This window comes from Carlito syrichta, unplaced genomic scaffold (genome assembly GCF_000164805.1).
Source record: "Carlito syrichta isolate Samal-C Ts95f unplaced genomic scaffold, Tarsius_syrichta-2.0.1 Scaffold305884, whole genome shotgun sequence".
Classification (NCBI taxonomy): Eukaryota; Metazoa; Chordata; class Mammalia; order Primates; family Tarsiidae; genus Carlito; species Carlito syrichta.
The window spans coordinates 178,772-203,938 of NW_007249980.1; the positions used below are offsets into that span (position 1 = coordinate 178,772).

Consider the following 25,167-nt stretch of genomic DNA (forward strand, 5'->3'; position numbering starts at 1 on the left):
TCAGCATTCCGAGTAGCTGGAATTACAGGCATGCGCTACCACGCCTGGCTGATTTTTTGATTTATTGTAGAGATGAGGTCTCGCTGCCCAGGCGGGTCTTGAACCCGTGGACTCAGGCAATCCCCTCACCTCAGCCTCCCAAAGGCGTGGGATTACAGGCTGAGCCACCAAGCCCGGCTCATTTTACATATTTATAATCTCTAGATTGTTCATTTGTCTGAGGTTCTTAGAAATCCACTTCTGTTTTTGTGATACCTGCTGATTCTTGCTTCCTTGATTCTTGATTCTTGTTTCCTTGACTGTTTTATAATTTTGGATTGTAAGCTGATCTTTGGAGAGGTTGTCTGTGACAATTCTGGGTAGCTTCATTGGGGGCATATGCCCTCCAGAGGTTTTGGGTTGCTTTTGCCAAGCCAAACACTCAGTGCTGTTTTCAGTGACCACTGAAACAAATATTTAAAAATATTTATTTTTAAATTGAAGTATAATTTATATACAGTATACAGCAGATCTGCAGTGTAAAGCTTGTTTTATTTATTTATTTATTTGAGATAGGGTCTTGCTGTGTTGCCCAGGCTGGACTGAAACCCGTGGGCTCACATGATCCTCCTACCTCAGTCCACTGAGTAGTTAGGACTACAGATGTGAGTACATCCATGTTATCATTACCCTGTTAAAGCAGAAATCACTTTTTATATTTAATTTTTGGAGTTAGGAGTTTCTGTACTATGTAGATAGAATACATTCAAACTGTAAACTTATGTGAGAGGCAGTCTTGTGATTGCGAAGTCTTTGGTGATTTTTTCCACCTTTTCAGAGACTAGGTGAAGACAATACAGCTTCTTTGTCTCCCTCTGCCAGTGGGCAGGTTTTTCTTTTTCTTTTTTTTTTGAGTCAGAGTCTTACTCAGTCACCTAGACTGGAGTACAGTGGCACACTCGCAGCCACCTCAGCATCGACCTGCTGGGCTCTGGCAATTCTTCCACCTTAGCCTTCCAAATAGCAGGAACTATAGGCACGCACTATCGCGCCCAGCTAATTTTTTGATTTATTATGGAGATGAGGTCTCGCCAAGATGCATGGGCTGGTCTCGAACTTGTGAGCTCAGGCAATCCACTCGCCTCGGCCTTCCAAAGTGCTGGGATTACAGGCTGAGCCACCAAACCCAGCCAGGTTTTTCTGCTCCATTATTCTTTGTGAAGCTGTGCTTTGTGCAGGAATCTTTCTTCTGTTAATAATAGTCCTGCTTCTATGCCAAGTCCTTGGGTTGTTGTAGCACCCAACATGTAGTACATGTACTGTTTTTTACTTTCCTGTTCATTTTTGGTCTCTGGAGGTTTCTCCTACTTTTTTGATATCTCAGTTCTTTTTTTTTTGAGTCGGTGTCTCACTGTGTCACCCAGATTGAAGCACAGTGACTTGATCATGGCTCACTGCAGCCTTAAACTCTTAGGCTGAAGGGATCCGCCTTTCTCAGCCTCCTGAGTCTCAGCTTTACATTTATAGATGTGTTTATATATTTTATTTTGTATATCTGTATGAATAAAATAAAAAGATTAACCAGTAGTTCTAGGTGTTTTATAAAAGGAGGTTTTCTGGTTATCTTGTTACCAAATTGCCAGAAATAGAAATTCTAACTATTACATTTTTAAATATTGCCTGTTCTTATGTGTACATGTTCATGATAATTGGGGATTATTCATACATACTTATATGTGTATTAATGACTTCTTTTAATTGTGGGTTGGATTATGTAAGCAACTTCAAGGATTATGAAGTGATTTATGATCTAGTGTAGATCTGGGTCACTTAGTTTTTATGGATTAAGTCTGAATAGTGTCTTAATTATTCATTCACGTTTGTGTGTAATTACATCCTGTGAAGGGTGAAAATTTATCCCTTCAGTCTAGATTTATTGAAACTGAACATTTCTGAATATTTTCAGTATGGAAAACTGGATTCAGATTGAGTATATATACCAAACTAGGGGCTTGTGAGTATTTTGGAAAATTTATTATTTTACCCTTACCTGATCATACAAATTAAATGCTTTGGATTGTAATAAATTTGTGTAAAAATTTATATAAAATAGCTGGTGACTAGTCTGATGACCTCCCTGACATAAGAAATTTTGACATCTTGAAACTTAGTATATGTTTACTTGTTTTACTTCCTTCCCAGTTAAAATGAAGGCTATCTTCTAACCTTTACTATATTTAAAAATTATTTTCCAGAAAGAATTACAAATGAATATCAGACCAAACACAGCAAGGAAATTAAATTTTTATGGACACTAGTGAAGAGCATATAACAGCCTGGTACTGGTTTTCATGATTTTTGACAAATAGCGGATATGCATACCATTGCTAAGTGGACCTGTAACCACATATATTTAATTATCAAATATCAAGTAAATATGTTTATCCTGTCTTAATTCAAAGGCAAAATAAAAACCCATTGAGGCCAAATTAAACTAGGGACCAAACAGACTCCGTAGTTGTCAAGTTAATATAGATTACTGCTGAAGAGTGATTTCTCCTACCTAAGTCTGTAGCCTAGCTTTTGAGAAGCCAAGGGAGATTTTGTCATATGCTCTGTGTATTTCCCAAAGCATACTAAAATATGAGTCTGATGAAAGTCTTTGCAGAATGTACTATACAACTGTTGAATTTAGCAACTTAAAAAAATACTTTTAGGTATTCTTAGATTTCTAAGGTAGATTAACTGCAGAAACAAAAATGAAACAAACATACTCTTTAATATGTGCCTACCAATTTTTTATTTTTGGGGGGAGTCCAAAATAAAATTATGATGTAGTCAAGGAGTTTACCTCACAGTCTAACTTTTAGTTAAGGGGTTGAGTTAAGGGGGGAGATTTACAAGTCTCTGTGTCATATATTCTTCATTTTAATAGGAATTGTTTATGTCATATTCTAGAAGATCCTGAGTGTGTTTTTTCCTCAGGAGTTTGCTTTTTTCCCTACACCCTGAAGTCTATTCTGCTAGCCATGTATTGTTTTCTATCCCAGTAGCTGATCTTTATTTTTCATTTTTTTTGAGTTGGAGTCTCTGTCGCCCAGACTGGAGTGCGGTGGCCATTCCCGGCCACCGCAGCCTCGACCTGCTGGGCTCCAGCGATCCTTCTGCCTCAGCCTTCCCAGTAGCCGGAATTATAGGCATGCGCTACCACGCCCGGCTGATTTTTTGTTTTATTGTAGAGATGAGGTCTCGCTGCCCAGGTGGGTCTTGAACCCATGGGCTCAGGCAATCCACTCACCTCAGCCTCCCAAAGGCATGGGATTACAGGCTGAGCCACTGAGCCCGGCTATTTTTCATTTTTAATTTTATGTATAACGGGAGTCTCGCTGGGTTGCTCAGGTTGAGCTTGCACTCCTGGCCTTAAGTAATTCCTTCCTTGCCCTTCTAAAGTGCTAAGATTACAGGTGTGAGCCCGTACTTCACCTGACCCTAGTGTAGCTGATCTTTAGACAAAAAGCTTACACCTTTTTCTTACTGACTGATGCCTTTCTTTCTTTTTTTTTTTATCAAAGGTTAGCTGTGTCTTAAAGGTAGTAGCCTTTAAATATTGCTCCTTATTGAATCTAACACCTTAGTATGCCATTCAGGCTTTTGGCAATTGCATTTTACCATCCACTTGATTTCTTCAAATTTTTTTACATAGCTTAACAGCTACAGCCAAAGTTGTATGTTTGTTGTATATTTTGGTGCTGCAAATGGCCTTTTCTTATCTCTCTAGTCTAGATAACTCTGGAGGACTTATATGACTTTCATTGCCCTCATGGTGCTTTCCCATTGGCAGCTGTGCTCTAGCTATGAAAAATTTCTGGAAATTTTGAGGTTGTATAATCTTGAAAAATGGCCAAAATCTTAAAATTACCTGTATAATACACTGATGTGAACAATTGGCAAGTTAAAACATTTTTCTGGGAAATTGTAGAGCTCTTTTTAAAATTTTACCTGGACTTTTTCTAGGTCACATAATCTTTGTGGTACATAGAGTGAATCTTTCGGTACCTAGAATAGTAGATTCTGTTGCAGTTATAGAGGTATTGTATATTTGTTCATCATGTCTAGGTTACAAATATTTGAGGGCAGAGCATACTTATTTTGTCTTGCACTACACTTGCACTAAGGAACACATACTGGCATTCACTTGACAGTGTTAAAATAGTGTAATCCAGTTTTGTTCTCTAGCTTTGCCCAAATGAAGTCCTCAGATAATCCTAACCCAAGCTACAGAGTAGGGCCTCCTTCTGGAAGACAGATTTGTTTTAATCTATAGATGTCCAGTGGATTTTTTTTTCTTCTTTTCAGGGTTCTTCCCTCCTCTGCTCATCTCATACTGAATGACGAGTTTGGGTTTGCAAAATGGAATTCCCAGTGAGATAGGTTGCCATAGTTTTCCAACATCATATCCCTGTACCTTATTCTCTGAGCAGGCCCCAATAACTGTCACTCCTCTTAGGTTAGCTTCAGTGCTGAATCTTGAATGTTTGAATGTCTTTGCTGCCTCTCTAGGGCCTGTTGCCATTTTCTGTTTTTCCTAGAGAAGGGCAAAGTCTCAGGAAACAGTTCCTGAGACTGAAGTCTGGTGAGAAATACAGTGTGGCTGCTGTGAAACAACAGAGAGCCCTATTTCGGTGCCAGGTCATTGCTTCAATTGAAGACACCTACCTGTTACATTTTAGGCATAATATTTATCTCTCCTTCCCTTGTATATATAATTTAGCTACCCTTGGGAACATGTGCCAGATGAGGATTTGATACCAAATTTGGCACCAATCTTATTGAGCATTAAAAATGAATGCCAGGCTTTATAGAATAGCAAACTGGAGTAAAAGGCTTTGCCTTTTTCCCCCCTTAAATTTAAATAAAAGACTGGTTTTTTTTAAAGAACAGTTTTGGGCTCATAGCTAAATTGACTGGAACAAAATAGTCTTAATTTCTCCTTTACATTCCTTATATCATTGCACTTATGCGTATCATCATTGCACTTATGAGTATAAATCATTGAATACATGGTTGCTATAATTCTTTTGAACAATTTGTTAGCTCACTTAAGAATAAGAAAAATAAAAGTTTTTATTTTACTTTCACTTATTTCTTCTCTAGTGCTCTTCTTTTCTTTTTGTAGATCTATTTCTGACCTATATTGTTTTCCTTCTTTTTGAACTACTTTTTTTTTGAGACGTGGTCTCACTCTGTTGCCCAGGCTAGAGTGCTGTGACAGGATCACAGCTCATTGCAGCCTCAAACTCCTGGGCTCAGGTGATCCTTCTGCCTCAGCCTCTAAGTAGCTGGGACTACAGGCATGTGCCACCACACTCAGCTAATTTTTTTATTTATTGTATAGATGAGGTCTTGCTATGCTGACCAGACTGATCTTGAACTTGGGAGCTCAAACAATCCTCTTCCCTCGGCCTCCCAAAGTGCTGGGATTATAGGCATCAACCACTGTGCCTGCCCAAAATCTGTTTCTTATGTAACCGTAACATTTTTCCTTTGAAGCTAAATCATGAGCAGACAACTGTTAGTAATCTGAAAGTGAAGTTTTCTGAAATGAGTCTCCTAGAGACTGTGAAAAAGAGGTATGTGCATGGAGAGTAAGCCTGCAAGCATGTAACCTCTGCAGTCTAGTAGAATTGAGGAAGACTTGGGAAATGTGTTTGCCTGAAGAATGAGTGGTAAAATTGTTAGTAAGATGTTTTATATAGAGAGAAATGAGAAGTACTGTAAAAAAGCACACTGAACTATTTTCAAAACCCATAGAACTTTATAGCAGAAAGAGTGAACTTTAGTGAATGCAAATTTTTTTTTTTTTTGAGTTGGAGTCCCACTCTGTCGCCCAGACTGGAGTGCAGTGGCTGCTCCCGGCCACCGCAGCCTCGACCTGCTGGGCTCCGGCAATCCTTCTGCCTCAGCCTTCCAAGTAACTGGAACTACAGGCGCGCGCTACCACGCCCGGCTAATTTTTTGATTTGTTGTAGAGATGAGGTCTCGCCTGCCCAGGCGGGTCTTGAACCCACGGGCTCAGGCAATCCACTCACCTCAGCCTCCCAAAGGCGCGGGATTATAGGCTGAGCCACTGAGCCCGGCTCGCAAATTTTTAAAAAAACACATTATTTTAGAAGGTTGAGAGATTCCAGAATGGAATGTAGATCGAGACAGAATAGTTTAATTGTATTAGAAATTATAAAACAGGCTGAGTGTGGTGACTTATGCTTGTAACCCCAGCACTTTGGGAGGCAGAGGCGAGAGCATTGCCTGAGTCCAGTAGTTCGAATTTAGCCCGGGCAACTTGGTGAGTCCTCATCTCTGCATTAAATAAGAAAAAAATTAGCCGGCTATGGTGGCGTGTGCCTGTAGTCCCAGCTACTTGAAAGGGTAAGGCAGAAGGATCGCCTGAGCCCAGCAGTTTGAGGCTTCAGTAGCCATGATTGTGCGACTGCACTCCAGCCTGGGTGGCAGAGTGAGACTCCAACTCAAAAAAAAAAAAAAAAAAAACAACTAAAAAAAAGTAAAAAACTTCATTGAAGGGGCTGGTGGGGGATAACTGTTGACTTAAGTAACTTTGGAAATGCATAGAGCCTGTAAAACAAAAGGAACCGCACATGTTCTCTAGTTGTAGTGTTCTTTAGTTAATAATATTGCTTCCATAGAGATATAGTTAACTATTCTGATACTGCAGTTCTGATACCTCTAGCAGTGTATGCCAGAATTAAACAAGTAAGTATTGTGGTGGATTGTGGGAGACAGGTTTCTCACTGTCAGAGTGGAAAGTTGCAGGCAAGCAAGGAGTGGAGGCTAGAATGATCCATGTGGTAATGGATTAGAATCAGAGACAGTGTCAACTCTTGTTTAGCTTAATAGGTAGTATGCACTTTATTTTATTTATTTATTTACTGAGTTGGAGTCTCACTCAGTCGCCCAGGCTGGAGTGCAGTAGCTGCTCCCGGCCACCACAGCCTTGACCTGCTGGGCTCCGGTGATCCTTCTGCCTCAGCCTTCCAAATAGCTGGAATTACAGGCGCGTGCTACCACGTCCGGCTAATTTTTTTGATTTATTGTAGAGATGAAGTCTCGCCAAGGTGCCCAGGTGGGTCTTGAACCCACGGGCTCAGGCAGTTCACTCACCTCGGCCTCCCAAAGCGCGGGATTACAGGCTAAGACACTGAACCCAGCCGGTAGTATGCACTTTAAATGAGGTTAGTTCTTTAACCTTAAAGCAATTAAAAATGAAAGTCTCAACCTTGAAATTAATACATATTAAAAAAATTAAGAGTCGTAGAAAAATATATTATAATTAATACTTTCAGCATTTGATTAAAAAAAATGTAGGATTTGTTAGATCTCACGGACTGCGGGGGTGTCCTAGGTCCAGACCTATTTATTACCAGTCATATTGTTGAATGATCTCCAATATGAGAGATTTGTGTTGATAAAAACAAATGCAAATTCCTTGATCATAGAGTAGTGATTGTATTTTTACAGTATTTGTAATTTTATTTAAATTATTGTTTAAATATATGTGATATGGTCCTACCTTCTCCATCGTTCTCAAGGGGAAACACAGCAACAGTTTCAGCAGAGCTAATACTTGTACCTAGTTTTCATGTGAACACTTAGTTTGTCGTAAGACTTGTAGGATGTTCATTTCCTAGTCATTTTGAGAGATTCAGATGCATGGCCATTACATGCATCTAAAGGCCTGGAAAAATTCAGATCTGAGGTCCTCTTCTCCCCCCACAGCCCCATGGAATGAAGAGCTTGAATGAAATAATTAGGGAGCTGTTTTTTAAAATCCTTGGACCATCCTTATGATTGTTATTATTCTTAGCTAATGGCATGTGTGGTTACCATATTGTCTGGGAGAATGATTTAAAATATTTCAGTGTTATCTATAATTTTGTGTTCAGAAAATAGAGTCAAATATGATTGTGATTTAATTGGTAGTTTTTCCAAATTGATCTAGGAGCAGTTTGCCAAATGCCTTATAAACATTCTATGAATATTCCTTAGTGTTTTTAAGAATTGTATATACAATTTTTATTACTATGTATCTACTATGTATTTTTTGATGTTACAAAGATACATCTATAAGGAAAGATAATACTTTGGTTTTATTCTCTTATTACAATCCAAATTCTGATTCAGTAGTTCTAGGATAGAAATTGGCCCATGGGCCATACTTTGAGTGGCAAGGCTTTGGAGTAGGGGTGGGGAAATATTTCTACGAAGGTCTAAATAGTGAATACAGTAAGTGTCCCCTAGTCCTTGGGGGAGACATTTTAAGACTTCTAGTGGATACCTGAAATCTGGATGTTAATACCGAACTCTTGTATATACTGTGTTTTTTCTTCTATACATATATACCTATGGTGAAATTTAGTTTATAACTTAGGCACATTAAGAGATTAACAACAACAATAATAAAATAGAACAATTATAACACTATTGTATACTGTAGTAAAAGTTATGTGAATGTATTCTCTCTCTGTCTCAAAATATCTTGTACCATACTCACCTGTTTTTGGATTACAGTTGACCTCAGTTAACTGAAACCTTGGATAAGCGTGTAATAAATACTGTATTTTAGTCTTGGCAGGCCACATAAGATCCCTGTTGCATCTTGTCCTTTTCTTCTTTTTTTTTCCTAGAGGCAAGGTCTCACTTTATTGCTCGGGCTAGAGTGCAGTGGCCTAGTCATAGCTCATTGTAACCTCGAACTCCTTTGCTTATGTGATCCTCCTAGCTAGGACTGCAAGCATATGCCGTCACACCAGCTAAGTTTTTAAAAAATTATTTTTGGGGCTTCTGGGCAAGATGGCAATAGAACAGATCGCACTGTGAGAGTCTCTGCAAAAGCAAGTGTCCATAAAGACTCTGCGTATTTGTGTGCCAGAGGGTGAGTGAAAGTCTGTGTGGGAGGAGACTCAGGTTCATGCACCTGGGGCTCTCCTCTGGAGGTGACTACAACCCACCACCACCCTGATTTTGGGACCTAGGTGTGCAGGATATCTGCCGTTCTTGGTGCTCTCTTGAGAGGAGGCAGCGGAGAACAGCCACCCCTCACCACCTTGTACCCAGCCCATGCCATCAACTGCAGTAGCAGAACAGGCACAAGCAGGAGGATCCATGGAGATGGCAGGTCATGGAAATCTGGAATAAAGCTCCAACGCTGGTAATGAAATGCTGATGGGTGCCATCTTCTCAATCCTGGGACTGGGTAGAGGCCTGCATTGCCCTGCCCATCTCCTCCCAGCCTCCATCTTGAGACCCAGAGGCTATCTCCGTATCAGACCAGGAGAGAAAGATGCCTCTCCCACGCTGGAACAGGCAGATACCTCAGAACTGAGTGGGAGACTTGACAGCAGCAGCAGAGAGTAGGGTGAGTCCAGGTCTGATCCATTCTCCTCCTACAGTAGTCCATGGGGCATCTGATCCATGCTGAGAGCAACCCTATCAGCCTGCCATGAGAGGAGAGGGTCTGGAGACCAGAGCTGCTCCCTAAGGTGGAGGCCTGAAAGGAACTTGGAGTCACAGAAACAGCCACAGAGAGAGTTTTTTTTCCTTCTTATTTGATTTTTTTTTTTTTTTTTTAGTTTTAGCTTTCTTCTATCTTTCTTTTTGTTTTTGTTTACATTTTTGTACTTGCTTTGTTTCTGTTATTTTAATTTTTTTTAGATTTTCTGTTTATGTATGGTATTTTTGAAGAGGGATTGTTTGTTTGTATGATTGTATGTTTTTTGTCTTTTTTGTTTTTTCTGTATTTGTCTCTGTGTATTCACTAGTCAGTACACCTGTCTGTTTTTCCTTGTCTTCTTCTCTTTCTCCACCTCCTTTTCATCTTCCTCTTTCCTTTTTCTATTCTTTTCCCTTTTCTTATCTCATTTTGCTTTCAGGGGGCAAACTGATGGACAGATTGTAAGGCTGCATGGACAGATTGTAAGGCTGTGAAAAGTGGGTTCCAGGGTATCCACACACCTGTCAGCAGATACTGGGATCTGCAGATAGCTTCTGAATTACAGCTCCCTCATTAATTAAATCTCAAAACTGCAAAACACAGGCCCCCACTCCCAATCTAACTTCAGAATTGAACAAAAACAGGCTTTACATAGAAATAGTAGGAGATTGAGCAAACAGAAATAAAAGCTATCCCCCTTACTACTGAAAAAAAGAATTAAAGAAGAGGTTACAAAAAGGGGGAGGAAACCCTACACAAATGAAGAAAAACCAAAGGAGGACTATGAGTCTCACACAGACCCCTGGTATGTCAGCCACTGAGATTACAGACTTTGGAACTGAACCAGTGAAGAAGCCCTAGAATGACTAGTCTCAAACCACAAACCCAGATAGCAAGATATTAATTGAATAAATAGAAACGAGGAGAGACAGGAGGGAATGGAGGAGTTGATAACAGAGATAACAGCAGTAAAGAATATGGTGAATGAAATAAACAACAAATTGATAAGCATGGAAAGCAGAATTAACCAAGCAGAAGAAAGAATCTCAGAGCTTGAGGGCCAAAATATAAAACTAACTCAAACTGTTAAAAACATAGAAAAGAAACTTAAAAAGACAGAACAAAACCTCCAAGAGATATACGATTATTTCAAGAGATTAATTGGAATCCCTGAGGCACATAAAGAGATAGAGACCACTCTGGAACAAACATTCCATGAAATTATCCAAGAAAACTTCCCTCTTCTCATCAGTGACATGACCATTCAAACACGAGAGAGTCAGAGAACACCTGCAAGACAACAAATGAGAAGACCAACTCCTAGACACAGAGTAGTTCACCTACACAAAGTAGGCATACAAGAAAAAATCCTCAAGGCAGCAAGAGAGAAAGGTCAAACCCCTTACCAGGGAAGATCGATTAGAATAGCAGCAGATTTATCTGTAGAAAAACTTCAGGCTAGGAGAGCTTAGAGCCCAATCTTTAAAGTTCTAAAAGATAAACAATTTCTTAAAAAATATATTTTTTTATATATATATTTTAAAGAGTGGGTCAGTTCAGGGTTAGGTATACAGATGTTGATTATGCAGTTACCTTTGTTGATGAGGTGTGCCCTTCCCTCCCCTGGCAGTTTCCCTCAACTGCCAATCCCACCCTACCTCCCCTGGCAGCTTCCCACCACTGCCAATCCTCTCCCTACAGCACCATGACAGTCATTCAAGGTCTGCCTATAAGTGAGAACATATGGTGCTCTATTCTTTGTTTCTGTGATAGATCACTGAGTATGATAGACTCTAAATCCATCCAAGTTGCTGTGAAGTCCATATGATTTTCCTTCTTTATGGATGCATAATATTCCATTGTGTATATGTACCACATTTTAAAAATCCAGTCCAACATCGATGTGGAACATGATTGGTTCCATGTTTTTGCTATTGTAAATAGAGCTGCTATAAACATGCATGTGCAGGTAAAAGATAAATAATTCTAATCAAGAATTACCTATCCAGCTAAGGCAAGTTTTAATCAGTGATGGAGAATAAAATCCTTCCCAGACATTCAATCCCTAAGAGTTTATGCTGCCTCCAGACCAACTCTACAAGAAACACTTAAGAAAGTATTAAACAGAGAAGAAAGGGAAAAAAAGGACATCAACGCCCTTCTAAAAAATGCAGGAAAAAGATTGAAAACATACATGAATCAACCTAGAAATCAAAAGAAAGACAACAAACAAATAAACAGCGGCAACAGCAAACTCTATAAGAACCTCATGACAGAGATGAAGTCTCACATCTTTATAATTAACCTGAATGTGAATGGACTAACTCCACCACTGAAAAGACATAGAATGGCAAAATGGATAAAATATCATGAGGCAATAATATATTGTCTCCAAGAGACTTATCTCACAGACTCAAAGTAAGAGGATGGGAAACAAAATTTCAGGCTAATGGAATACAAAAGAAAGCAGGAGTTGTGATCTTAATATCAGACAAAATACCCTTTAAGCTATCAAAAATTAAAAAAAGATACGGAAGGTCACTACATAGTGATAAAAGGTTCAATCCATCCACAAGAAATACCCATCCTAAACGTGTAGGCACCCAACATAGGAGCACCAACTTTTATAAAGCAGCTTCTAAGTAAGCTAAGAAAAGATATTGACTCTAACACTATCATAGCTAGGGACTTAAACACCCCACTAACAACTCTAGACAGATCATCAAGACAGAAAGTCAACAAAGAGATCTGCAACCTCAACATATGATGCTTGACCAAATGGACTTAATTGTTACCTACAGAACACTCTACCCAACCACCACAGAATATACATTCTACTCATCATCACATGGGATATACTCTAAGATTGACCACTTCCTCGGCCGTAAATCAAGCATAAACAAATTCCATAAGATTGAAATTCTGCCATGCACCTTCTCAGACCACAGTGGAAGAAAAATAAATATCAACACCAACAAAGTTCCCCCAAATCCCACAAAGACATGGATGCTAAACAGCGTGATGATAAACAACTCCTGGGTCAACACGGAAATCAAAACAGAGATGAAAAGATACCTGGAAACACATGAAAATGAAGAAACATCTTACCAAAATTTCTGGGATGCCATGAAAGCAGTCTTAAGAGAAGAATTCATTTTTCTATGAACACACATGAAGCAAATGGAAAGATCACAATTTAACAACCTAGCAAATCACCTAAGGAAGCTGGAAAACAAGAGCATCAAAAACCCTAACTTCAGCAGAAGAATCCAGGTCACCAGAATAAGAACCCAAGCCGGGCTCGGTGGCTCAGCCTGTAATCCCGCACTTTGGGAGGCTGAGGTGAGTGGATTGCCTGAGCCCACGGGCTCGAGACCCGCCTGGGCAACTTGACGACACCTCATCTCTACAATAAATCAAAAAATTAGCCGAGCGTGGTAGCGCACGCCTGTAGTTCCAGCTGAAGCGGAAGGCTGAGGCGGAAGGATCGCCAGAATCCAACAGGTCGAGGCTGGGGTGGCCGCAGACTCTGGGTGACAGAGTGAGACTTCAACTCAAAAACAAACAAACAAACAAACAAACCAAATTTGGTACATAGAAGACAAAAATACAATACAAAAAATCAGCAAAACAAAAAGCTGGTTTTTTTAAAAGGATAAACAAGATTGATGGACCCCTAGCTAGACTGACCAAGAAAAAGAGAGAAAATGTCCAAATATACACAATCAGAAATACAAAAGATGAAGTCACAACTGACCCAGAGGAAATACAAAAGATTATCAGAGATTTTTACGTACACCTATATGGAAACAAACTTGAAAACCTAAATGAAATGGAGGACTTTCTTTTTCTTTTTTCTTTTTTTTTTTTTTGAGTTGGAGTCTCACTCTGTTGCCCAGACTGGAGTGCAGTGGCTACTCCCAGCCACCGCAGCCTTGACCTGCTGGGCTCTGGCGATCCTTCCGCCTCAGCCTTCCATGTAGCTGGAACTACAGGTGCGCGCTACCACGCCTGGCTAGTTTTTGACTTATTGTAGAGATGAGGTCTTGCCAAGTTGCCCAGGTGAGTCTCGAACCCGCGGGCTCAGGCAATCCACTCACCTCAGCCTCCCAAAGGTGCGGGATTACAGGCTGAGCCACCGAGCCCGGTTTGGAGGACTTTCTGATATCACACAACCTCCCCAGGTTGAAGCAAGAAGAAATTGAGATCCTAAATAGACCAATAACAACCCAAGAAATCAACTATGTCATAAGAAAACTACTTACAAAAGAAAAGTCCTAGACCAGATAGCCTTCCAGCAAAATTCTACAAAACATACAAGGAGGAACTGATACCAATCCTATTGAAAGTATTTCAGGCAAACAGGAATAATGGAACTCTCCCCAAATCATTTTATGAAGCTAACATCACATTGATACACAAACTGGGTAAATATCCAACAAAGAAAAAGAACTACAGGCCAATATCCTTGATGAACATGGATGTTAAAAATTCTCAACAAGATTCTAGCAAACTGGATCCAACAACACATCTCAAAAATCATCCACCATGACCAAGTAGACTTCATCCCTGAGATGCAGGGTTGGTTCTACATCTGAAAAATCATAAACGCAATTAAATACATCAACAAATGTAAAGACAAAAAACACATGGTTATATCATTAGATACAGAAACTTTTTATCCTTGATAATAGCCCTCAAACATCTAGGCTTAGATGTAACATGCCTCAAAATAGTAAGAGCCATCTACTAGAAACCCACAGCCAACATACTGCTAGACAGATAGAAATTGGAACCATTCCCTTGAAAACGGGAACAAGACAGGGATGCCCACTCTCACCTCTCCTGTTCAACATAGTATTGGAAGTCTGAGCCAGAGTAATCAGACAAGAGAAGGAAATCAGGGGTATCCAAATCAGAAAAGAGGAAGTTAAGTTATCCTTCTTTGCAGACAATGTTATTCTATACCTTGAAAACCCAAGAGAATCTGTCCTTGCACTGATAAAGGACTTTGGCAGAGTCTCAGGGTATAAAATAAATGTGCAAAAGACAATTGCATTCCTATACACCAACAATAAATGAACCCAAATAAAAAGGACAATGCCATTCACAATAGACACACAAAAAATGAAATACCTTGGCATCTTTCTAACTAGAGAAGTCAAAGAGCTTTACAAAGAAAACTACAAAACACTGCTCAGAGAAATCAAAGGTGACACAAACAAATGGAAAAATATTCCATGCTCATGATTGAAAGAATCAACATTGTTAAGATGTCCATCCTACCCAAGGCAATCTACAGATTTAATGCAATACTCATTAAATTACCAGCATCATTCTTCTCAGACATGAAAACAACAATACAGGAATTCATATGAAAACATAAATGACCACGAATAGCCAAAACAATCCTCAGCAAAAGAAACAAAGTAAGAGGCATCATGCTCCCAGACTTTAATCTTTACTATGAAGCTACAAAACAGCCTGGTATTGGTACAAGAACAGGCTATAGACCAATGGAACAGGATGGAGTTTCCAGAAGCAAAATCTCAATTTCTCAACCAACTCATCTTCAACAAAGCCTTTCACCATCAACCACTGGGGAGAGGAGAACCTGTTCAGTAAATGGTGCTGAGAAAACTGACTGACCACATGCAGACGATTTAAACAAGACCCCTACCTATCACCATACATGAAAATGAGCTCTAAATGGATCAAAGACCTAAATGTAAAACCTCGAACTATAAGAGCCTTAGAGAATGCAGGTGACACCCTTATGGAAATTGGAACTGGCAACCAGTTTCTGATCAAAACCTCAAGTGCCCATGCTGTAAGAGATAAGGTAGACAAGTGGGACCTCATCAAACTGACAAGCTTCTGCAAAGCCAAAGAAACCATTGAGAGAGTGGGGAGACTGCCCACAGACTGGGAAAAAATATCTACCAATTGTATATCTGACAAAGGCCTAACATCTAGAATCTATAAGGAACTCAAACGTGCTGAAAAGAAAAAAAACTAACAGCCCCATTGCAAAGTGGGCAAAAGATATGAATAGACACTTCTCAAAAGAAGACATACGAGCAGCCAACACATACATGAAAAAATGCTCAGCCTCACTAGTCATCAAAGAAATGCAAATTAAAACCACACTGAGATACCACCTAACTCCAGTCAGGATGATCATAAATAATTCAAAAAAAAACAGCAGATGCTGGAGAGGATGCAGGGAAAAGGGAACACTTCTACACTGTTGGTGGGAGTGTAAACTAGTACAGCCTCTGTGGAAAATTGTGGCAATTCCTACAAGATTTAAAGCTTGACCTCCCATATAACCCTGCAATCCTCCTCCTAGGAATATACCTGGAAGAACTCAAATCACTCTATGAAAAAGATACCTACACATGCATGTTTATTGCAGCATTATTTACAATAGCAAAAACATGGAACTAACTGTGTTGTCCATGGAAAGAGGACTGGATAAAAGAATGTGGTATGTATACACGATGGAATATTATGCAGCCATAAAGAAGGAGAAAATTATGAACTTTGCAGCAACTGAATGGACGGACTTAGAGGCTATAATACTGAGTGATCTATCACAGAAACAACCGAGTATCATGTGTTCTCACTCATAAATGGACCTTGAACATCTAGTATAATAGTATAATAAAGGAATGGAAGTAGTGGGAGACTGCCAGGGGAGGGGAACACACCTTATCAACAAGGGTACCTACATAATGAACATTTGTGTATGTAACACTGAATTGTTTTCCACGTTGTATTTAAAATAAAAAATTTATAGACTGGTCTCAGTGACTCAGCCTGTAATCCTGGGAGGCTGAGGGGAGTGGATTGCCTGAACCCACGGATTCGAGACCAGCCCGGGCAACTTGGCGAGACCTTGTTTCTACAATAAATAAAACAATTAGTTGGGTGTGGAAGCGTGTGCTTGTAGTTCTGGCTACTTGTAAGGCTGAGGTGGAAGGATTGCTGGAGTCCCGCAGGTCGACGCTAGGGTGAACATGAGCTGTGCCACTGCACTCCAGCCTGGGCGACAGAGTGGGACTACAGCTCAAAAACAACTTATAAAACAACAAAAAAATTACTTTTGTGAAGACACAGTCTTACTGTGTTACCCACGCTGGTTTCAAACTCCTGACCTCAAACCATCCTCCTGCCTTGACCTCTCAAAATACTGGGATTACAGGCATGTGCCACCATGCCTGGTCTTTAAAAAAATTTTTTTGGGGGCAATCCCTTCGAGTCTCCTCCCACTGTGGGAGCTTTTCTGTCCTCTCAGTAAATCCTGCTTTTTCACTTAAAAATTTTTTTTTTTGTTAAACCTTTAGAAATTTAGCAACCATTCTCTCTCATGGGGTCATACAAAAACAGGGCTTGGGTCAGATTTGACCTGCTGTCCATTGTTTGCTTAACTGTGCTTTAGAGAAAGGTTGTGTGCATTTAGTTGATAAAAACAAAAATTCTGGCCAGGTGCTGTGGATCACACCTATAATTCCAGCACTTTTGGAGGCCGAGGTAAGAGTATTGCGTGAGTCCAGGAGTTCAAGACCAGCCTAGTCAACATAGAGAGACTTTGTCTCTACAAAAAAAGGAAAAAGTTATCCGGGCATGGTGGTGTGCACCCGTAGTCCCATTTATTTGGGAGGCTGAGGTGGAAGGTTCATCTTTGCCCAGAAATTTGAAGTTGCAGTGAGCTGGGATCATGCCACTGCACTCTAGCCTGGTTGACAGAGTGAGCTTCTGACAAATAAATAAATAAATAAAAATTCTAGAATTAGTGTTTGTTATGACTTTTCAGCATTTCAAATGATCTTATGATTTTTCTTTGCCCTGTTGATGAGGTGAGTTATTCCTGATGTTTCAGAGAAGCTGTTATTTACAAAATATTTTTAAAAATGATTTAGTCATGGTATAATTTTATATACTATAAAATTTACTCATTTTATTGTATCATATTATTCATTTTGACAAATACATACAGTTATGTATTGGCCAGACAGTGGTTAAAGTGGTATTAGTAATATACTCTTGCAGTAGAGAAGAGTTCAGTGTGAACTGAACTGAACTTTTTGAATTGTGTGGAGCTATTTTAAAGGGAGAATTAGAATGAGGATGAGGGTGAGCAGGTTCTCAGTAGTGTTAGGGAAGTGAAAAATTACAGAAGGCTGGAAGGGATTTTGGTGTGTGTGAAACCATCTGGATTGATTAACCAATGAGTATCAGAACTTCAAAACTGGGAGACTAGTGTCCTATCTTGAGGTGTTAGCTGTAACAGTTAGTAAATTCTTTTGGCAACCTTGAGTTTTCCCAGGCAGACATTTTAAGGCGTGTCAGGGTCATTCTTAGGGATGTGGCCTTGAGTTGTTAGACACTGTTAGTGGGCCAGGCGCTATAGCTCACACCTATAATCCCAGCACTTCGGGAGGCCAAGATGAGAGGATTGCCTGAGCCCGTGGGTTTAAGACCAGCCTGGGCAACTCTACAGTAAATGAAAAAATTAGCCGGGCATGGTGGTGCATGCCTGTAGTTCCAGCTACTTGGAAGGCTGAGGCGGAAGGATTGCCTGAGCCCAGCAGGTCGAGGCTGCGATGGCCGGGAGTGTGCCACTGCACTCCAACCTGGGCGACAGAGTGATATTCCAACTCAAAAAAAAAAAAAGAAGCTGTTAGTGGTTGTTTAAGCCTTTGTAGGCTGAAGTTCAGTGTTGGTTGAGAAAGGGCTCAGAGGAGCCTGGTTAGAGTTTGGACAGGGAGAGAATCTTTGTGCTACCACCACCACCACCACAGTTGAGGTGTAGAGCTGTTTCATCACCTCCTCCAGAGTTTCCTTGTGCTCCTTTTACTTACCCTCTTGCCCCATCCTCAGCCCCTGGCAATTATGATTTATTTTCTCTTCCTAGTTTTGCCGTTTCTGAAATGTCATATAAAAGGAATCATGCAGTACATAGCCATTTAAGACTGACTTTGACTCAGTATAATGCATTTGTGATTACTTCATGTTGTATGTGTTAGCAGTTTTTGTTGTTGTGGCTAAATTGTATTCCACTGTATGGATATATTATGATTTGTTTATCTATCGATTAGTTCAAATGCATTTGAGTGGTTTTCAGATTTTGGTGATTACAAATAAAGCTATTATAAACATTTGTGTACAGGTTTTTTGTGTGACATAAGTTGACACAAGTTTTTATTTCTCCTGAGTAAATACCCTGTAGTGAGATTGCTCAGTTCTCTGGTAACTATGTTTAACTTTGTAAGAAACTGTGAAACTTTTCTGAAGTGGGTATGCTATTTTTCAATCCATTAGCAATGTATGAACTTCCAGTTGCTTTGCACCTTCACCAGTATTTGTTACTGTCAATTTTCTTTAATCTGTTCTTCTACATATATAGTGATATGTCATTGTGGCTTTGGTTTATATATGGGGTCTGACAATAAAGTTCACAAACTTGCCATTTGTTTACGTTGCCACTATGCACTTACACTGAAATAACTTGGTAAGGTTTCATGACCTTGGTATATCAGTGTCGTGCAGCTGTGTTCATGTCGACATGTGGCGGTGTCTTGCTACATGTAGTATTCATTATTGTTGCAGGTTTTTGTGTGCCATTGCACACAGCGTTGGAGTTTGAATCAGAGCAATGAACAAACATTAAATTTCTTGTTAAACTTGACAATAGTGGAGGTGAAATCAGGGACATGTTAGACCAAGCTTATGGGGATAATGTCATGAAGAAAATGGTGGTGTACAAATGGATTACATATTTTTCTGAGAATAGAAAAAGCGTCACTGATGAGGAGAGGTCAGGATGGCCAGTAATGAGCAGAACTGGTGAAAACACTGCAAAAATGCATTGAATTGTGCGTCAAAATCATCGGTTGATTGTGAGAAGCATAGCAGACCAAATAAACATCAGTAGAGAGACAAGAAAATCTTAAGTGAAAATCCTGGCATGAGAAAAGGTGTACGTAAAAATGGTCCCAAAGGAGCTCTTGCACTGTCTGTGTGCCAGAAAACCAAGAACTGTATTGGAACAGCCTTCCTACTCACCTGATCTGGCCCCCAATGACTTTTTTCTTTACCCGAAGATAATGGAAATATGAAAGGAAGACATTTGGATGACATTCAGGACATCAAGGTTAATATGACAGCTCGGATTGACAGCCATTACAGGAAAAGTGTTCCAGAATTGCTGTGACTGGTGGACTAGGCACTGGTGTCAGTGCATAGCTTCAAGGGGAATACTTCAAAGGTGGCTCCAGTGATATTCAGCAATGAGGTATGTATTAATAGCACTTTTTCTAGGATGAGTTCGTGAACTTAATTGTCAGACCGCTTATATCTCATGGTTAATGATGTTAAGCATCTTTATTTTTGTTTAATAATATCAGTATATTTTATTTGTTGAAATATCTGTCAATTCTTTTGACATTTTTATTGTTTTTTCTTTTTTAGCTGAATGAAGTTTTGAGGATTGTGTATATAGTCTGGATATAAATTATTTGTTAGATATGTGTTTTATACATCTTTTTTTTTCTTGAGTTGGAGTCTCACTCTGTCACCCAGACTGGAGTGCAGTGGACACTCCCGGTCACCACAGCCTTGACCTGCTGGACTCCAGCGATCCTTCTGCCTCAGCCTTCCGAGTAGCTGGAACTACAGGCGCACGCTACCACGCCCGGCTAATTTTTTGATTTATTGTAGAGATGAGGTCTTGCCAAGCTGCCCAGGTGGGTCTCGAACCCGCGGGCTCAGGCAATTCACTCACCTTGGCCTCTCAAGTCGCAGGATTACAGGCTGAGCCACTGAGCCCGAACTTTTGATACATCTTCTCTCCTAGTCTCTGATTGTCTTTTTACTGTCTTAGCATCTTTCAAAAAACAGACATATTATACTTTCATTATCATTTTTTCCCTTGCAGGGGTTGTACATTTTGGTTTTCAGTCTCAAATCTAAGAAATCTGTAGGTCAAATTTAACCTAATATCACAAAGGTTTTCTTCTATGCTTTCTTCCAATAATTTTGTAAGTTTTAGTTTTAAATTTAGTTATCTGATCCATTCTGAGTTATTTTTTGTATGACATGAGGTTCAATTGAATTGCACATTTTGTCATGTGGTTGTCCAGTTCCAGTAACATTTATTGAAAAGACTGTCTTCCATTGAATTATTTTTGCATCCTTGTCAAAGACTAGTTGACTATTTGTGATATTTATGGGTTTTATCATCTGTTCATTTGATCTTTGTCTGTTTTGTCAATAATACACTGTCTTGATTACTGTAGTAAAGATAGTAAATCTTGAAATTAGATAGTTTCAATTCTCCCAATTCTGTTTTTAATTTTCAGTGTTGTTTTGGCAACGTAGTCTCTGATTTTTCGAATGAATATCAGGATTAGTTTGTAAATTTCTAAATTTAATTCTTTTGGGATTTGGATTGTAAATCCTAATCATTTTTAGAATCATTGGCATGTTAACAATATTGAATCTTCCTATTTATGACCATAGCATATCTCTTAATTTATTGGGTCTTTGATTTCTTTCAATAGTGTGTTATAGTTTTCAGCATACAGATCCTGCACGATTTATTACATTTAAGTACACATATTTAACATTTTATGATTCTTTTGTAAATGGTAGCTGTTTAAAATTTTAATTTCTGGTTGGTTGTTGTTATTGTATAGAAATGCAATTGATTTTTGTGTCAGCTATTTGTCCTGTAATCTTGCTTTACTCACTTGTTGGATCTAGTAACCTTTTGTAGATTTTAAAAATATTTTCTATATAGATAAATGTAAATATATAGAAGACTGCAACTAAAATGGAGAAAATTTTATTTATTTATTCTTCCCTAGTCTATGTGCTTGCTCTGTGCTATCTGCTCCCTGCTCTCTTCTCCCAGCAATGATCTATGACAGTATGCATGGAGTATTGCCAGCCAGGAAAGCTCATCTGAATCTTGGTGTACAGAGTTTTTATTAGGACTTGGTTAAGTAGACATAGTTGACTGCCTGCATAGCTGATCTTAGTCTCAAGCTCATCTAGAGGTTGAGCCAATACTAACTGACCCAACCTCCTCCCTCCCTCACCACACTGTTAGCATAGACTCTCTGGGGTGCCAAGCCCCTAGATAAACAAAAACACTCCTATCAAGCAGGACATTCCAGGGGCTTAGAGATTACCCTCCATTATCTGAGGGTAAAAGCCAGATCTCTCTTTGAACAAGGTTAATCTTTTACTGCAAATACGTGTTAGAAGTATATTGGTAAATTTCCGGATTTTTAGGATTTTCTGGATATCTTTCTATTACAGATACCTAGTCTAATTCTGTTGTTGCTGGAAAATATACTTTGTATGATTTCAGTTCTTCTCTGAGGTGAGGGAATTGCCTGAGTCCACAGGTTCAAGAACAGCTTGGGCAACTTGCTGAGACCTCATCTCTACAATAAATTTCAAAAAATTAGCTGGGCTTGGTAGTGCATGCCTGTAATTCCAGCTACTTGAACCACTGAGGTGGAAGAATTGCCAGAGCCCAGCAGGACGAGACTGTGGTGGCCAGGAGCATGCCTGCATTCCAGCCTGGGCGAAGGAGTGAGACTCCAACTCAAAAAAAAAAAAATTGGGTACCAAAAATTTGAAAGGTTATAGAGGATATTTGAAAATCTGCTTTTATTCTTACAGATGTGTATACTTTTACTTAGTGAAATTTAAGTAGTAACTGAACTTTTATAATCCCCTTTCTCTGTAAAGCTGTGGAAAGAAATATGGAAGACTATTGTATGGCAAAGAATTTATTTGGTGCTTTGTTCTCTTATATGGTCTCCACAGCTTTTTTTTCCCTCCGTGTTAGCTGTTTTTAGTGGAAGTTGTGTATAAGATTATGTTATTCCTGCATTTTCTCAATGGATTCCTCCTTGTGTTTGCCTTTTTCCTTTCCTGCTTGGTGAGTTTTGGCGTTCCGTTCAAGGATCTTTTTGCAGTCTTTGTCCAGTTTTAGCCTAGTGATAACCACCTTGCTGGGATGAGTGCCCACATGGACAATCGTGCCATTTGCCTTTTCCCACTGCACCCATTTGATGGAGATGGCATGTTTCTTCCTGGAAACCTGGACTACTTTGCCAATTTGCTGACCTTTTATGGTGTCCTTGCACAGCCTGAACTTCACCATCCTTTTGGATGAGCATGGATCAAACATTCTGTCTCAGCAATTTGGAGAGAGGAGAAGACACACTCTTCCTGCGAATGTGGGAAGGCACATTGAAATGCCTTTTGCAGTTCTTGCTTCGGTCTGATGTCACAAAGGGTTTGAACTTTATTTTGGTCACTGCCGCTTTGGTGATGGCTGCAAAAAACCTCACATCTTAAGGGCTAAGTACCAACTGAGGCTACCGATTAGCTAATATTTAGGGTCAGTGATTAATGAGTTAAACACACATGAACAGCCGGCTCGGTGGCTCAGCCTGTAATCCCGCGCCTTGGGAGGCTGAGGTGAGTGGATTGCCTGAGCCCGCGGGTTCGAGACCTGCCTGGGCAACTGGGCGAGACCTCATCTCCACAATAAATCAAAACTCAGCTGGGCGTGGTAGTGCTCGCCTGTAATTCCAGTTACTCGGAAGGCTGAGGCGGAAGGATTGCCGGAGCCCAGCAGGTTGAGGCTGCGGTGGCCGGGAGCGGCCACTGCACTCCAGTCTGGGCGACAGAGTGAAGCTCCAACTCAAAACAAAACGAAACAAAACCAAAAAACCAAAGAAAAAACAAAACCACATGAACACCACCTAAATAGCTTTCTGTTATAGATATCTAGCCGAATACTGTTATAACCAGAAAATATAATTTGTATGATTTCAATTAACACTTCCTGCACACCAATAGAATGCTGTGGATAAACAGGTACACAGGTCACATTCTTCTTTACTGGTTCTACACACTGAGTTCATTTCTGAGTCGGGATCTTACTCTGTTGCCCAGTCTGGAGTGCAGTGGCATGACCACGGCTCGCCACAGCCTCTGCTTCCCGGGCTCAGGTGATCTTTCCACCTCAGTCTCCTCAGTAGCTGGGACTACAGGCACATGCCACCCCACCTAGTTAGGTTTTTTTCTCTTACACGCCATTGTTTCATTGTTTATGGTGACATAAGTATCACATTTTAAGGACAAGCTGACTTTTTCATCTGTAATAAATTGTTCCCTTTATATTCATTTGCATTCATTTACATGTTTTAGATACATGTACAGAAAGAAAGGTAATGATGAAAAGTTTCTGTCATCCATTTTCATGAATGTTGACATTGGTCTTTATTTATTTATTTATTTTTTGAGTTGGAGTCTCACTCTGTTGCCCAGACTGGAGTGCAGTGGCCGCTCCCGGCCACCGCAGCCTCACCTGCTGGGCTCCGACGATCCTTCCGCCTCAGCCTTCCGAGTAGCCGGAATTGCAGGCATGCGCTACCATGCCCGGCTGATTTTTTGATTTATTGTAGAGATGAGGTCTTGCTGCCCAGGCGGGTCTCGAACCCGCGGGCTCAGGCAATCCACTCACCTCAGCCTCCCAAAGGCACGGGATTACAGGCTGAGCCACCGAGCCCAGCGACATTGGTCTTTAATGAGAGAGGGGTCACAGTGGATTGTAGGGATAACTGTGAGACTTCTGAAATATGCCATTTATAGGAAGGAAGGGAGTTCTAAGATATGAGACTTTGTCAGAATAAAGGTTGAAGTGACTGCCTAAAATTTAAAGTTTAGAAGGGGAAATGCCATGTGTATCATGACAGAACATTTTGTGAGTAAAGTGAATGGTTGTGGGATTTGTGAATATCTTTGCTATGAATTGAATCTTGTTTTTATTTTTTTCCCTTTCTAAACTTTGTGATGATGTCTTGATTTAAGAATATATGCTAGTGTTCATAGTTTTAAGCAGTAGAAATCTCTCTAATCGCAAAAGGATATTGTGTTACTCATAGAATTTCCTAATAGCAGAACTAGGCTTTGGAATCTATGTAAAAACAATGCTATCAACTATGTGGCAAAGCTGGTCCAGTAAAGGTATCACCGTCAGGTGGCACATTCACCACTGTTTGCATTTTCTCTGACATGAGGTGACAGATACTCCTTAAACTTCTGTCAGCGTTCCCTGTAAAAAACTGGATTATTGAGTTGGAGTCTACTGTTGCCCATGCTGGAGTGCAGTGGTATGCTCACGGGCATCACAGCCTGGACCTGCTGGGCTTAGGCGATCCTTCCGCCCCAGCCTCCCAAGTAGCTGGAACTAGAGGCTTGCACCACCATACTCGGCTAAGCCCAGGTCTTAATGCCCCTGTCCCAATTGCAAGAGAAATTTTGGAAAGCAAATGCCAAGTGTTTTCAATTTCTTTAGTTTCAGGATTCTGTTCTGTTTCATAAAGTGGAAGATTCTCTAAACATAGGAAAGTGGTTTAGCTAAAGCTGGGTAGTCCCCCCCCAAATGCCATGTATATCCACGATGGAGCGGTTTGTGAAAGTGAATGGTTGTGGGATTTGTGATTATCTTTGCTATGAATTGAATCTTGTTTGTATTTTTTCCCCTTTCTAATGTTGAAAGAATGAATGAGGTGCAGTGGTTGATATAAAAGTGTTGGACAGTTGTAGAGTATAAAATTTGTAACTGAGGCTGGGTATGGTGGCTCACA

The 25,167-nt window shown here is 40.0% G+C and overlaps 1 protein-coding gene and 1 pseudogene across 1 annotated transcript in view; one reads left to right on the plus strand and one right to left on the minus strand.

Moving 5' to 3' along the window:
* The window catches only part of LRP6 (LDL receptor related protein 6), a 161,626-nt gene that overhangs the window by 22,526 nt on the left and 113,933 nt on the right, over positions 1 to 25,167 (plus strand). The window lies entirely within an intron of this gene.
* Positions 22,386 to 23,614, minus strand: LOC103265215 (annotated as a pseudogene).